The following is a 15,735-nucleotide window of genomic DNA, read 5'->3' on the forward strand; positions in this document are numbered from 1 at the left end:
AGAGACTTCAAAGAGGGCAAAATCTTTGACTATAGTATTAAACACTCAGATGCCCTTCAGTTAGATACTGAAGTTTCTTCCTCAGAGGGTGAACCAGACTCAGAAGCCACTGGTGGGAAGCGAACAGGGCCCCAATCCGCCAGAAGACCTTATGGTGGTAGGAATAAGGGTCAGGGCAGCAGAAGAGGACGAGGGGGAGAGGTCAGTACGGCAGGGGGGGTTTTTTAGACGACACCCCGCCGATTTCCCAATACCTACTGAGGAACAAACAATGACATCCCCCGTTGTTTCCCAGACAGCATCTCAATTCTCATCTAGATCAGCAAGGGATGAGTTACAAGTTATTAACCTGTCCCCTCGCAGTCTCACCACCATGGAGACTCAAGTTCTACAAAAGGGCCTCTCGTTTGTCCCGATGCGTAGATTTGATTGTTTTGGGTGGGTAAAGGATTTAAATCTATTTGCGCGCAAACTTAAGTGGCGCAAATTTTTTGTCACCCATGACCGCAGGAAATGTGAGGAATTGGGAATTGAGTTGTCAGATCTGCCAGATGTTCAAATTTTGTCAGATCTGTTTGCTGAAGGACAAAGAAATCCAGGTGATGGTCCATTTACCAAGCTCAGATCACCATCAACCAAAATGCCTCCTATTGGTGACTGCACCCCTATTGACACTTTTGTATCTATAGTGTCCAGTAAGCTAAGTCAAATTGATCTGCATGGACTTAGCAGCGACAATTTGAATGAACAAGAAAGAGGGGCCCTTTGGTTGTTGCAGCAGGACAAGGAGTTGGTGATTAAACCGTCAGATAAGGGCGGGAATATTGTTATTCTTGGGCACGAACAATACCGGAACATGTGTATGAGTGTGCTCAAGGATAAACTCACATACGAACAACTCCCGTCTGACCCCACTCCAGCCTATAGGATGGAATTGTCCTGCATCTTGAACCAAGCCCTGGAGAAGAAACTCATCGATAAGGCTGAATTGGCTTTCCTTTTACCTGCACACCCAGTCACTGCGGCCTTCTACTGTCTCCCCAAAGTTCACAAGGGGTATGAACCTTTAAAGGGGAGGCCGATAGTGTCTGGGAACAACTGTCTTACAGCCAATATCAGCACCTATGTGGACACCATCCTGCGTCCTTTTGTCAATAGTTTGCCCTCACATGTTAGGGATACTATGGATGTGTTGGGACGTCTGGATGGTGTCCAATGTGACAAGGGTACCTTTCTGGCTAGTTTGGACGTGGAGGCGCTCTACAGCTCGATTCCTCATGAGTTGGGCTGTGGAGCGATTCTCACGTTCCTCCAGCAGAGAGGTGAACAATACAGGGATCATAATACCTTTGTCATGGAATTGTTGAGATTCATACTCAGACATAATGTCTTTTTGTTTGATGGCAGTATTTTCCACCAGCTCAGGGGGGTCGCAATGGGCAGTCCCTGTGCCCCGACTTTTGCGAACCTTTACCTGGGCTGGTGGGAAAGAGAGGTGGTGTTCTGTGAGGACATGGAGCGGTTCACGGATGTGGTCCCCCTCTGGATCAGATACATCGATGATGTGCTGATCCTGTGGGGGGGCGACAGTGAGCTGTTCCTAGAATTTGTTGCAGCCCTCAATGGGAATACTCTAGGATTGTTCTTCACGTCAGAAATTGATTTGAACACCATTTCCTTCCTGGACCTCGCCATTTCACTGTCTGCTGATGGGCATATTAGTACCAACGTTTTTAGAAAGCCCACAGCTACTAACAATCTGTTGAAATGGGAGAGTGGGCACCCCTTGGCCCTTAAGAGAGGAATTCCGAAGGGCCAATATTTAAGGGTGAGGAGGAATTGTTCCCATCTTAGTGACTTTAGGGTGGCTGCAAAAGATCTTCAGCAGAGGTTTCAGCGTCGTGGTTATCCTCAGCAGTGTTTAAAGCAGGCCTATCAGCACTCCATGAGCACCAACAGGGATCTGTTGTTGTCTCCCAAAAAGAGAGACACTGTTGATAACATTGTGAGAATTATCGGGACGTTTGATAGTGCCCATGAGAAGGTGCGCCATGTTCTTGCTGAACATTGGGACATACTTAAATCTGACCCAGATATTGGGTGTCTGATCCCAGCCAAACCCTCAGTCACATATCGGCGCAGCAGCAATCTACGGGACATGTTGACGCATAGCTTATACACTAGCCCCCGACCGCAGTCATGGTTGCGAAACCCACTTACAGGGACATTTCCGTGTGGATCCTGTAAGTTTTGTGGTTTCATTAAAAAGGCCAAAAGCTTCACCAACAGCACTGCAGATGGAACGTTTTTCACCAAATCCTTTTATAATTGCAAGTCGGTTGGTGTCGTTTATCTTATGACATGTGTATGCGGCATCAAATACGTTGGCAAAACCATCAGGGAGCTAAGAAGACGGATCGGGGAACATGTTCTCGACATCACGAATCTAAAGGACACTCCAATTGCACGCCATGTCCTTGATCATCACAGAGGGAACACATCGTCGGTCAAGTTTCACGTGATCGACTCTGTGAAACTGTCATCTAGGGGTGGCGACTGTGATCGCATGCTGTTACAAAAAGAGGCGAGATGGATTTTTTAAACCATCTGGCCTCAATGATGCGATCTCTTTTGTCCCCTTTATATAATGACAAGACTGGCTGTTTACGCTTTAGCATTGTATTGAGTTTAGAGATTCATATTGATCCACTTATATATATGAGCATATGTGTCTGCTCGTTCACATACATCTCTCCTTTATGATCCTACCCCACTGTATATTAATGAAGAGGTTTCCATGCTGCGCTGACTGTATATCAAGCCGCCTTGTGAATTCCCTTATACATAAATGCGGCGCTTCTGCGCTTCCCCTGAGACCCACTGAGTTCCTCCTTCTGATCAGTCACTGGTTTACCCTGTGCCGAGCCTCCTGGCCGGATTGGCTGTGAGACGGAGGCGTGTCTAGCAGGGCGGGGCTTCACCCTGTAAATCTCGGCGTTCTGTGGGCCGCTTTGCGGCCATTACAGCGCCGATTCCGATGCACACTAGCACGCAGCGCCTCAACCTAGAGGCTGCTAGCTCAGGCAGGACAGTAGTCTGTGATTTATAGCACCGTACCTCACACTAGAGGAATGCGGTGTTAGGCAGGTTATTCCACTGCTGCCTGTCCGTCCACTACCTCAGTCTAAAGATCATAGCTGAGGCTCTGGGCTCTGATTGAAGTTCGGTGCACATAGCTCCTGATGAAATGCATTCCCAATGCATGGAAACGCGTTGAGCTGTTACCAATTAGGGGTATGTCAGGGCAATCCGTGCTCCGCAATTCCACATTGGAGTGACGGCTTCTGCTCTGCCATAGTCCTGCACCTGTGACTATTCTAGTGCAGTGAGAGTCTGCGCGCTGGCTCTTGCTGTTTGGTGTGTTGTTTGGTTCATTTCTGACACCAGACATCCCCTTGATTATAGTCCTCACCCTGGGTCTTTTCCTTGTACCCTGCGGTGGATTGAGCCCCCCTACGTGTTGGTTAGTCTGTGAGACTGCTTTAGTGTTCCAGATGGTGGCGCTGTTTGGAGACATTTTTTTTCTCACATACTTAGTTAGTGTCAGTACCTACTGATACACTGACGGGTGATACCCTTTATTTTAATCGTACATATAATAAAGATATTATTATTATTATTTTGTTTTAGCGCCTATTTCCACATTATTTTCTGAAATAATGACCCCTAAATCCCTTTCCTCAGATACTGAGGTTAGGACTGTATCACTGATTTTATATTCTGCTCTTGGGTTTTTACGCCCCAGGTGCATTATCTTGCACTTATCAACATTGAATTTTAGTTGCCAGATTTTTGACCATTCCTCTAGTTTTCCTAAGTCCTTTTCCATTTGGTGTATCCCTCCAGGAACATCAACCCTGTTACAAATCTTTGTGTCATCAGCAAAAAGACACACCTTACCATCGATGCCTTCTGCAATTTCGCTGATAAAGATATTAAACAATATGGGTCCCAGAACAGATCCCTGAGGTACCCCACTGGTAACAAGACCATGGTCTGAATATACTCCATAGACTACAACCCTCTGTTGCCTGTCCCTCAGCCACTGCCTAATCAATTCCACAATATGGGAGTCCAAGCCCAAAGACTGCACTTTATTGATAAGCCTTCTATGTGGGACAGTATCAAAAGCCTTACTAAAGTCTGGATAAGCGATGTCTACTGCACCTCCTCCATCTATTATTTTAGTCACCCAATCAAAAAAATCTATAAGATTAGTTTGACATGATCTCCCTGAAGTAAACCCATGCTGTTTTTCATCTTTCAATCCATGGTATTTTAGATGTTCCACAATCCTCTCCTTAAGTATGGTTTCCATTAATTTCCCCACTATTGATGTCAGGCTTACTGGCCTATAGTTGCCCGATTCCTCCCTACTACCTTTCTTGTGAATGGGCACAACATTTGCTAATTTCCAATCTGAGATGTCCATGAGTGAACAAGCCGGGGCACACAGTCTACTGGGGGAGAGGACAAGCTGTTATGAGTCACAGGTACAAAGGAGAAGAAATAATGAGTAAGAAAAAATTAAAATAAAGAAACAAAACATTTTGAGTATCCGGTCAGGATCTAAGGAAAGTAGGCAGAACACGGTAACTCAGTGATCACTGACACACCACTACGAAGTGTTCAGTCAGAATGGGTGACGACCAATGGTAAACTAACTCTATCAACAACTGTAGGCCGGCAAGGCAAAGGTACACTGTGGCACCTGCTAAACCTAGCCCTACATATAACTAGGCCCTGGGAGTCCATGGGAGCTTCAGCCACATCCAATTCTAAGGGGGGTTTCCCCCGTAGGTGAAGGTACAGAAGAGGAAGGTCTCTGTTGAGGCTTGCAGCGATCCCATTGAGGAAGTGGAGGAGCCTGGGATAGAGAATAAGGAAAGTCCAGTCAGTTTGGCAGGGAGAGGCTAGAGGGTTCGAAGAAGTGCGCCAAATCCTCAACTTGGTCTGGGGAATAAAAGACGAAAGAGGTTCCATTTCTGCGGATAACGAGATGGAATGGGAGGCCCCATCGGTATTCTTCGTTGACTGTTCGTAGTAGAGGTTTAAGAAGATGTCTCATTGCCAGGGTGCATCTGGAAACATCTGGCAATAAATGAATCTGAGCACCTGCAAATAAGGTTGGCCTCTGTCTCCAGGCCTGTTGCAAAATCTCCTTCATTTCTTTGAGGATGTGCACTCTACAAAGAACATCTCGGGATGTAGAATTATTAGGGTGTTTTGGGTCCATAACACAATGAACTCTAAGTAAATTCCCACTGCCGCTGGTCTGGATAGAACAGTATTAAAAATTGTAGTCCCTGCAGAGCGCAGCTCATTAGTAGGAACAGTTTCGGGGATTACACACAATCTGATATTATTACGACGACGTCTCTTTTCCTAATCATCAATTTGAAGTAGATGTTTGTTCAGGGTGCATTGTAGAGAAGGGTCTCCTCAACATTAGAGAGGCGAGTGTCTAGGACAGTGGTGGCTTGTGCCTGGGGATTCAATTGGGTGAAAAAGCCTTAAAGGTCTCCCTTGACGGATGCAATGACCTGTTCCTGTCTTCTTCCCATAGTGCTGTCTGTCCCCCAGGTAAGTGGCACGCACATGCTCTTGGCCGTCCACATGATGTAATGTGATTCTTCAGATACTGTTTATTCTACCATTGCTCCTTTTCAGATGCTTAGGGCATCTCAGCACAGGTGGTGAGGAACAGAATATTGTTATTTCCCCCGATAACTAAACCTAGAAGTGAAGGAGCTGAGAGAAGTGTCTGATCTATAGACAGATCTACAGGAGGCCATGTATTCAGTCACCGTGTGCTTGTGTCTCCACAGATGGATCCAGGAGGAGAAATCCACCAGAGAGATGTCCCCGTCTTCTGTATTCCCAGGACTGTCCAGAGGAGAAGGTCCCAGAGAACCCTCAGGTAGATGGAGCTGAGCCCTATACACATCTATATAGGAGGGTCCTGCAGTCATAGAGGGGTCATAGATTGTGGGGGTCTCTTGTGTGGATCTGTTAGATTTCCCACCTGTCTGCTGTATTGTACTAAATTGTTACAGATGATAAATCGGGGGGAAGATCTGACTGATATTAAAGTGGAAGATGAAGATGAGTGGATGATGGGCGATCTCCCGTGTAAGAGTGAGGTGGAGGAGGACATTCCAGGAGATGTCACCACAGGTATGGAATCATGAATGGAGAAAGTGACTTCAGATTCTGTCCTTGGTGCCTTCAGGGCAGGAGGAGAATCTGATCACCGGCTGCTGCTCTTTATTGGAGATGTCCCCATCACATCATGAAGGGTTCCCCTTATCCAGCTGACATCTGCCGACCACATGTTTGTTGCCCCACCTCCTTAGACAGAATGTGACAGTTACTTCTTTAACCCCTTAGTGACCACCCATACGCCTTATTACGGCGGTCACTAAGGGGCCTTAGGCTGGGCTGCCGATTTTTCACAGGGGAGCGGGGACCCGGCTGTCACATGAGAGCCGCGGTCCCGCTCTAACAGCCCGGACCGACAGAAGTGCAGTTTAACGGTTTACATGCCATAGGCAATGGCGCCCGCTGCATGTAAAGCACTGACAGAGGGAGCGGACTCCTTCTGTCTCTCTGCAAATGCGATTTTGGGGTGCCGATGTGTTTAAAATCAGGCTGGAGTCTTATGAAGGCCCCAAGCCTGCCTTGAGTAGTTTCCAGCAGGCTGTGCCTCTCTGGTGCAGCCTGCTGGTCAGTGTCAGTATAGCAGACATTAAAATGCAATGAAATATAGGGATAATGCATCGCATTTTAAAATCAATCTGAAAATTGTCTGTTATAGTCCCCTTGCAAGACTATTAAGTGGAAGAAAAAAAAAACATTTATTAAATTAAAAAAAATCAATAAAAAAAAAATGCTTTTTTTCATAAAAAAATTGCAAAAAAAAAATCTTCCCTATATGTTTGGTACTGCCGCGTCCGTGACGACCCGAACTACAACAATATCCTGTAAATTATCCCCTACGGTGAACGCCGTAAAAAAAAAAACATGATAGAATTGCAAATTTATTCTCAGTTGCCACTGAAAAAACATATAAATACCGGATCCGTTTTTCCGGATGACAACCGGAGAGACTGATCCGTTATTGCAATGCATTTGTGAGACAGATCCACTTCCGAATACAAATGGTATCCGTTTGCATACAGATTGCCGGACCCCGCAGGCAGTTGCAACGATGGAACTGCCTGCCGGAATCCAACAACACAAGTGTGAAAGTACCCTTACTCCAAAATGATACCAATGAAAAAATCAAGCCCTCACACAACTCCATAGAAAGAAAAATAAAAAAGTTATGGGTCTTGGGAAGCGGCAATGCAAAAACATTTTTTTCCTTAAAAAAAGGGATTTTATTGTAAAAAGGTAGTAAACCGTAAAAAAAACTATATGTATTTGGTATCGCTGTAATCGTTCTGACCCAGAGAATAGAGATATTATGCTACTTCTACCGAAAAATTAACGTCTTAAAATTTATAATGTACAAACGCTGTGGCAGTATTGCTGTTTTTCCCATCTCCCTCCAGAAAGAGTTAATAAAAGTTAGCAGAAAGTTATGTGTACCCCAAAATGGAGGCATAAAAAATTGCAACTTTTCCTGTAAAATAACAAGCATACAGCTATATAGACGAAAAAATAAAAAAGTTATAGCTCTTGGGAGGCAAAGGCTAAAAAAGGAAGAAAAACGCTTGGTCAATAAGGCCCAAAACAGGCTGGTGACTAAGGGGTTAAACTTCCTTTATGACAGAAGGCCAAAGAAAAGAGCAAAAATAAAATAAGCAAAATGAGACAATTGCTGGGGCTTTTTTTTTTTTTTTTTTATAATCTTTTTTTTTTTGAGTTTTTACATTTTCATGTCAATACAACATACACTACATACACTAGATCAATTACATGTACAGTAAGCCGGTCACCGAAGAAAGTCCTCATTTAGGTTGAACATTCAGTCCATCGTATGTAATCAAGTATAATAACATGTAAACCCCCAACCTTCCCCCTCCCCCTCTCAGCGCTCTCTCTCCGTTTGGCAGAATCCTATTCCCTGCTAATCTTTAATCCACCCGAAGTCTCCCCAGGGTGTTTGCAGTTTTCCCCTTTAGGTACCATTCAGAAGACACAAAGGGTTTCATCAGCTCTTTTAATTCGGCATCTGAGAACATCGCATTGACAAAGACCTCCCATCTCCCAAAAATGTCTTAACATACCTTCCCTTGTACTGTTCTGCCTCTACTCTTTCCATATCGAAGCATATTTTAATGTGGCTGAAAACATCTGTCGCTGATGGGACACGGGGTTGTAGCCAATCTCTGAAGAGGCATCGTTTAGCCGCTAGGAGTGAGATGTGGATTATTGGGGGTAATATCCTCCCCTCAGGAGGAACATGGAACAGAATGAGTTCGGGAGTCAGTGGAATCGATATTCTCAGATGATGGTTAATTTGTGACCTGATTAATTTCCAAAATGTATTCGATTCTGTGCAAGACCATACCCCATGGTACCGATCAGAGCCTCCGAGGTGGCACTTTGGGCAGTTAGTCAGTCTGGTCTGGGATTGAATGGGGGAAGCATACTGGAATCCATATATGGCCCTGTGGATCATCCGGAAATGTGTTTCCCTCCTCCCCTCATTAGTGATTACCTTTCTTATCCTGTCTTAGCCCTGCAGAATCACCTTTTTTTGTGTCCATGGAGGGGAACTCTTTCTTCCATTGGGGGAAGAGCTTTTCTGCAGTATTTTCCTGCTTGATGTCCCTAATTTCCTAATACAGTTCCGATAGTGATTTTCTCCTATGTCCCTGACCTAACAGATCAGTGATGGGCAAACTGCGGTTCTCCAGATGTTGTAAAACTACAAATCCCATCATGCCCTGCTGTAGGCTGATAGCTGTAGGTAGACTGGGCATACTGGGAGTTGTAGTTTTACAACAGCTGGAGAGCCGCAGTTTGCCCATCCCTGCACTAGATGGTGAAAATTATTGGAAATGAACCCCTTGAGTTGGAGGTATGCTAACAGGTGTTCATTCCCTAACTGATGTAGTTCCTTAAGTTCAGTGAAAGAATAATAACCCCTTTCTTGCATATTCCACACATCCTTTGCATACTTAATGCCCGCAGCCCTCCATCTCACAAAGTGTTTAGATTCTAACCCTGCTGGGAATTCCGGGTGTCCCCAGATGCCCATGTATTTTGAGAGCATGAAAGGTAGGTCGAATATTTTACGTGACCCTTTCCAAGCAGCTATGGTATCTTTCACTAATAAAGTGGTTCTAACTGAAGAAGGTATCAAGTGCCAAACCCCCCCATGTGCCAGTATCAAGTGCCAAACCCCATGTGCCAGTATCAAGTGCCAAACCCCCCCCATGTGCCAGAATCAAGTGCCAGTATCAAGTGCCAACCCCCCCCCCATGTGCCAGTATCAAGTGCCAACCCCCCCCCATGTGCCAGTATCAAGTGCCAAACCCCCCCATGTGCCAGTATTAAGTGCCTTCCGCTCCCCCCATGTGGCAGTAACAGATAGTCGGGTATGGAAAAAAAAAACACTTATACTTACCTCCATCACACAGCGATGCAGGCCTCTTCCGGCCGGTGTCCCACACTGTACGGCTCAGGCGGCGCGATGATGTCATCACGCCGCCTGCACCGGCCTCTGATAGGCTGCGGGCCTTGTGTGCCGACAGCCTATCAGAGGAACAGGGAAGGGACACACCTCTCCCTGCACCGCCGCCGCACAGCCACCTGTATCACTGTCCTGAGGACGGCGATACAGATGACTATGGAGATGAGTGGTTCTACAATGGAAGCGTTCATCTCAGTGGCGTACACAAAAATCATTGGGCTCCATAGCAAGAATCAGAATTGGGCCCGCTAACTCCGCCCATTACCCACCCCTGGCTCCTCCCCTGCCACATCCATTTGCTAATGAGTAAAGAAATACAATGTATAAATATCCTTTTGAAACCGTTACGGATAAATCTTTATTATTTTTTATTAGAGGGAACCGCATTCCTCCGCCTTTAATGACAGGTGCCGCGATCAGCATTGATTGTGGCACCTGAGGGGTTAAATGATGGGGGCGGTGCACTGTCCAGAGACATTACATCACAGTTTCAGGACTAACTTCCCTCCCACAGTAACTTACCCCAGTGCTGCCGTGTAGGACCAGTGAGGGACGGAACTTTATACTGGAGGCACAGTGACACCGGTGGTCAGAGAGAGCAGAGTCTCCATATCTCCTGCTGCTGCCTCGGCTCCTCTGGCTCCGCCCCCTCCTCACACATGAAGGAATCTCACACTGCAGAGAGGAGGGGGGGAGCTGTCCGCTCATGTCGGGTCGGTGAAGTTTACTTTGGAGAAAGGAACAAGCGCTGCAAGGTACTGTGCTGTCCCTTTCACCAAAATAAAACTAAAGGCAGTCCAGCAGCAGAGAAAAGCAGGTGGTGGTAGATGGGAGCCGGCCCTTGCGTGCATGCACTCCGGGTCCCCGTCCCCCCGTTTCCCCCCACGGTTGTCAGTACGCCACTGGTTCATCTCCCTGTGACCTGCCGTTTAGTTGCGGGCCGGTGTCGGGTGGTTGAATCCGTGGCAATTGCCCCCCTTGCCTATATGGAAGCGCCGGCCCTGCCTCTAGTTTTTATAGGTGCACTAATTGTGCCTCCAGGGTATGGTTGGTATAGAAGTTAGTGCCAAAGATCCAGTCAGTCCTGTATCTCATAAGGCTGGCCAAGTTATAACATCTCAGGTTCCGACAATCCTAGGCCTCCCAAAGTTTTGGGTAGTTGCAACTTAGCCAGCAATATCCTAGGCCTCCTTCTCGCCCATTTGAAAGATCTAAATGCAGATTCCAGAGTGTTAATATCGGAGTGTTTAAGGAGGAGAGGAATGGTTTGCATGGGGTAGAGGAGCTTTGGTATACACATCATTTTTAAAAGCTCAAAAGCTTTTTTTCTTATTCCTAATTTGAGGGACAATGGTTCTATTGCCAGATGAATATAAGTGGGGAAAGTGGGCACTTGCACAAGCTGAAAGGGCTGGAGAGAAATCCAGGGGTATGTATTCTAGCTTGAGGGTTAGTATATAGTGACGTAAGATATTGCCGGAATGGGCCACGGAAGCCCATGCTGTCTAATACAATTCCCATCCATCCCCAGTCTACATTGTCAAAAGCTTTCTCAGCATCAATAGTGACTATAGCTGGGGATGGATGAGCCGCAGGGCGCACCTTCACCTCGTCTAGGACTGTCAGAACCTTATGAATGTTTGTAACTGCAGCCCTTCCTTGTACAAAGCCTACTTGTGCTGAGGCTATCAACCTCGGCAATATGAGTGCCAGTCTGTCAGCTAGTATTTTAGATGCTATGTTAAGGTCGACATTGATCAATGAGATTGGGCGATATGATGCTGCTAATGTAGGGTCTTTTACCAGGTTTTTGCAAAACCTTTATATGTGCCGTATTTGTTTCAGTTGGTATACCTGTAACATGCATGAATCCCGTGTATACTTGGGAGAGCGTTGGGGCTATGTCCTGGGATAATATGTGAAAGAATTCCCCTGTATCACCATCGGGTCCAGGAGCCTTACCCAATGTTTAATGGCTTTAGTGACGTCTTCTGTGGTAATTGGGGCGTTAAGTGATTCCCTGTCTAGTTCTGATAGTGTTGGTAGTGGGATGTCTTTCAACCAGTCTTCTACTCCCTCTACTGGTTTCAGAGGAGATCCATACAGAGTGTCTTAAAAGTCTCTCAGGATCTTATTTATTTATTTCGGGTGAGGGCTCACCCCTCCATGTCTAAGGGTTGGTATATTGGTCGAGGGTCTCTGTCCCTTGGCTAATCTGGCTAGTATACAAACTACAGATTGGTGTGGTATTAAAAAGCAGGAAGTGCTCAACCCCATATGCACTGGTGCATCTATACCGGGGGAGGGGCAGATCCTGCACTTGTGGCCCGCTGCTAATGGCAATCCTCCAATGCATACAATGGCGGATGCCCTCAAGACCACAAGTACCACAATGGACATCCTACACCGGATAGCAAATGTGTGCATGTGATAAACAGTAAAAATAATATAACAAAAACAAAGATGGGTGCACTCTGCGGTCTTACTAACCTTCATACTGGTGTAAAATTTCTCAAGTAGCTCGGGACCTAACGCTAAACCTACCTGGGCCATATGGGGAATACCAGGAGGCGGTGTGCAAATTACAGGAGCGCAAGATCAGACATGTCCTTCAAGCAGGATATGTTGGCTAATCTCTCAATTTTACACCAGTATGAGAGTTAGTAAGACCGCAGAGTGCACCTGTCTTTGTTTTTGTTATATTAATCTGGCTAGTAGACAATTCCTGCTTTATTTCCATGGCAAAATAAATATGCTTCCCACCGTGATTGTGATTTCCCATTGTTGAAGCCATATCTCATATTCTACTTTAGCTCGTTGCCACCTTTTCTGCAAGGAAGGGGATCGGCCATTCTGAAAAGCGATGTAAGCATCAGAGTATCACTCAACTGGGCGAGCTTCAGCTTGACCGAGCGTTTCCTATTGTACATGTAGGCCATTATTCTTCCTCGGAGTACCACCTTTCCCGCATCCCATAGTAGTTGAGGATTAGACATCTCCTCGTTATCATGTTTATACTCTAGCCACCAGCCTCGAAGAAGGGTCCGGAAGTCCTCATCATTGATCAAGTTAGAGGGAAATCACCAAAGGAAGTCTTCTCTCTTAGGTATATACTCCCGGAGCATTATCGAGACCGGTAAATGATCAGAGATAACCATATCTTCTATTTTTGGCTCCGAGAAGTGCCCCATGCTCCTCTTATTAATTAAGATGTAGTCTAGGCATGACCATGAGCAATGGACATGCGAGAAACGCGTGTACTCCCGACCCTCAGGGTTGAATAGTCGCCATGTGTCAACTAGGTCTGCATCTCTGATGAGATGGGCCAGTCTCATATCTTTGGCTCCCTGCTTATTCCCCATCCCACCCCCCCTTCTCCTGTCCTCCTCCTGACTAACCACTGCATTCAGGTCTCCTCCTATAATTCTCATTACGAGAGGATCCCGGGATAAACGCCCTCCAAGGGTGACGAAAAATTCCACTTTAGGCTCATTAGGGCCATAAATATTATATATGCTAATATCACCACCTGGAGTATTCAGATGTACAGTACAGACCAAAAGTTTGGACACACCTTCTCATTCAAAGAGTTTTCTTTATTTTCATGACTATGAAGTCATCAAAACTATGAATTAACACATGTGGAATTATATACATAACAAACAAGTGTGAAACAACTGAAAATATGTCATATTCTAGGTTCTTCAAAGTAGCCACCTTTTGCTTTGATTACTGCTTTGCACACTCTTGGTATTCTCTTGATGAGCTTCAAGAGGTAGTCCCCTGAAATGGTCTTCCAACAGTCTTGAAGGAGTTCCCAGAGATGCTTAACACTTGTTGGCCCTTTTGCCTTCACTCTGCGGTCCAGCTCACCCCAAACCATCTCGATTGGGTTCAGGTCCGGTGACTGTGGAGGCCAGGTCATCTGGCGCAGCACCCCATCACTCTCCTTCATGGTCAAATAGCCCTTACTTTCAAAGTTTTCCCAATTTTTCGGCTGCCTGACTGACCTTCATTTCTTAAAGTAATGATGGCCACTCGTTTTTCTTTACTTGGCTGCTTTTTTCTTGCCATAATACAAATTTTAACAGTCTATTCAGTAGGACTATCAGCTGTGTATCCACCTGACTTCTCCTCAACGCAACTGATGGTCCCAACCCCATTTATAAGGCAAGAAATCCAACTTATTAAACCTGACAGGGCACACCTGTGAAGTGAAAACCATTTCAGGGGACTACCTCTTGAAGCTCATCAAGAGAATGCCAAGAGTGTGCAAAGCAGTAATCAAAGCAAACGGTGGCTACTTTGAAGAACCTAGAATATGACATATTTTCAGTTGTTTCACACTTGTTTGTTATGTATATAATTCATAGTTTTGATGCCTTCAGTGTGAATCTACAATTTTCAGTCATGAAAATAAAGAAAACTCTTTGAATGAGAAGGTGTGTCCAAACTTTTGGTCTGTACTGTAGGTGTGAGATCCTTCCCACATCGTCATGGTTGTGTGTTAGCACGGTATATGGGAGACCATGCCGCACAGTGCAAGTACTCCTGCTTTTTTCCCCACAGCCTCTGAACCATATACTTCCCCCACCCAGAGATGTTTAATGCTGAAGAAATCACTTTCTGACAAATGAGTCTCCTGTAGGAGGGCAATGTCCCCTTTCACACGCCTAAGATGTTTCAGGACCATCATATGTTTGCTAGGGGACCTTAAACCCTTTATATTCCAAGACGCTATCTTCAAAGGACTAGTCATTAGGGAAACCTTCGTTGCGCTGAACTAATCCACCCCGTCAGAACAGAGAGCGCAATGTATCCCCCTAACTCTAACCTGTGACAGTGATAGGTTGCTAATGGTAGAACCTTTCCCTGCAACCTTCGAAAGTAGAGAGATCTCTACTGGCACATTATATCGGACTTCACTTTCTCCAGCAGAAGGAACATTAAATATAACCATAACATGAGTGACCCCACCCATCAGCTTCCACAAAGCATAACAGTGCAAAGTATAAAGAGGAATGGTAAAAGAAAGCTAGTAAAAATAATAAGACATAAAGCCCCCTTTGGCTTTATCAATAGCTCACTGGGAGGTGTTAGGGGCTAACTCAAATGCCGACTTTCCCGCCGGCGGGTCTTTGCAGCACCTGCCATCAGCGTGGGCGCCATCCGGTGTATAGGCAAAATCAAGATCAAACGTTAAAGTTAACTAGAGAATTGCAAGAAGTGCGCCAAATCCTCTGCGGATAATGAGATGGAATGGGAGGCCCCATCGGCATGTTCCTCCAGCTTTGGTGACTGTAGTAGAGGTTTAAGAAGATGTCTCATTGCCAGGGTGCATCTGGAAACATCTGGCAATAAATGAATCTGAGCACCTGCAAATGAGGTTGGCCCCCTGTCTCCAGGCCTGTTGCAAAATCTCCTTTTTCTCTGGGGATGTGCACTCTACAAAGAACATCTCTGGATGTAGAATTATCAGGGCGTTTTGGGTCCATGACACAATGAACTCTAAGTAAATTCCCACTTCCGCTGGTCTGGATAGAACGTTATTAAAAATTGCAGTCACTGCAGAGCGCAGCTCATTAGTAGGAACAGTTTCAGGGATTACACACAATCTGATATTATTACGATGACCCCTATTTTCCTAATCATCAATTTGAAGTAGATGTTTGTTCAGAGTGCATTGTAGAGAAAGGGTCTCCTCAACATTAGAGAGGCGGGTGTCTAGGGCAGTGGTGGCTTGTGCCTGGGGATTCAATTGGGTGAAAAAGCCTTGAAGGTCTCCCTTGACGGATGCAATGACCTGTTCCTGTCTTCCTCCCATAGTGCTGTCTGTCCCCCAGGTAAGTGGCATGCACATGCACTTGGCCATCCACATGATGTAATGTGATTCTTCAGATACTGATTATTCTACCATTGCTCCTTTTCAGATACTTAGGGCATCTCAGCACAGGTGGTGAGGAGCAGAATATTGTTATTTCCCCCGATAACTAAACCTAGAAGTGAAGGAGCTGAGAGAAGAGTCTGAT

At 45.7% G+C, this 15,735-nt stretch overlaps 1 pseudogene; it reads left to right on the top strand.

Moving 5' to 3' along the window:
- The first annotated feature begins 5,929 nt into the window (after positions 1-5,929).
- LOC120990654 overlaps positions 5,930-15,735 on the top strand; it is a 251,745-nt pseudogene continuing 241,939 nt past the window's right edge.

The sequence above is a fragment of the Bufo bufo genome, chromosome 2 (assembly GCF_905171765.1).
Source record: "Bufo bufo chromosome 2, aBufBuf1.1, whole genome shotgun sequence".
NCBI classification, from domain to species: Eukaryota; Metazoa; Chordata; class Amphibia; order Anura; family Bufonidae; genus Bufo; species Bufo bufo.